Here is a 1,175-nt window from a genome sequence, read left to right on the forward strand (position 1 = left end):
TGGGTTACCCAGTGATGATCCTAGTGCTCATTTAGTAAATTTCTTGGAGATTTGTGATACTTTTAAATAAAATGGAGTAACTAATGATGCTATTAGATTGAGACTGTTTCCATTCTCCCTAAGGGATAAAGCAAAAAGCTAGCTTAATTGAATGCCTAATGGGTCTATCACTACATGGGAGGAATTGGCTCAAAAGTTTCTCGCAAAGTTCTTTCCACCTGCAAAAATTGCAAAGTTGAGGAACGATATCACCTCATTCACACAATTTGATGGTGAGTCCTTGTATGAAGCTTGGGAAAGGTTTAAAGAACTACTGTGAAGATGCCCACATCATGGGCTTCCTGATTGGCTGCAAGTTCAGACATTCTACAATGGGCTGATTGGGTCAATTAAAACCACAGTTGATGCTGCTGTTGGTGCGGCATTGATGAGTAAGAATGCGGCAGATGCTTATAATTTGTTGGAAGAAATGGCTTCAAATAATTATCAATGGCCTTCAGAAAGGTTGGGTTTGAGAAAAGCTGTTGGAGCTTATGCAATTGATGCAATGAGCAACTTAGCCATGCAAGTGGCTACACTGTCCAAGAAGATTGATACAATGGGAGTTCATACAGTTCAAAATTCAATTTGTGATATGTGTGGGGATGGACATTCAAATGATCAATGTCCATACAATTTTAAATCAATCCAGTTTGTGGGGAACTTTAATAGACAGCAGAACAACCCATATTCCAATACTTATAATCCTGGTTAGAGAAACCATCCTAATTGTTCATGGAATAACAATGCAGGGCCTTCCAATCCAAAACCCAACATGCCTCTGGGATTTCAACAACAAGTTAGACCACTAGTTCCTGAAAAGAAGCCCCAAGTGGAAGAACTTCTCTTGTAGTATATATCCAAGAATGATGCGATAATTCAAAGCTTTGGAGCATCCTTGAGAAATCTTGAAACCCAAATGGGACAGCTTGCAAATTCCATCAACAATATACCTCAAGGTTCTCTACCTAGTGACACACAAATCAATCCTAAAGGTAAGGAACAATGCCAAGCAATCACTTTAAGGAATGGAAAAGAGATTGAAGGGGTGAATGAAAAAGCAGATGAACCTGAGAATGAAGTTGTTGATAGGGAAGGAATGTGTGAAAAAAAGAGTGAAGTCGAACAGAAAGAAG

At 39.0% G+C, this 1,175-nt stretch overlaps 1 non-coding gene across 1 annotated transcript; it reads right to left on the reverse strand.

Annotated features, from left to right (window-relative positions):
* Positions 1-232: 232 nt before the first annotated feature.
* Positions 233-339, reverse strand: LOC148764646 (small nucleolar RNA R71). Its single transcript, XR_016024396.1, has one exon. It is a non-coding gene; the product is annotated as a small nucleolar RNA R71 (small nucleolar RNA).
* Between the last annotated feature and the right edge of the window lie 836 nt (positions 340-1,175).

This window comes from Theobroma cacao, chromosome 1, assembly GCF_053813885.1.
Source record: "Theobroma cacao isolate CCN51 chromosome 1, ASM5381388v1, whole genome shotgun sequence".
Taxonomy (NCBI): Eukaryota; Viridiplantae; Streptophyta; class Magnoliopsida; order Malvales; family Malvaceae; genus Theobroma; species Theobroma cacao.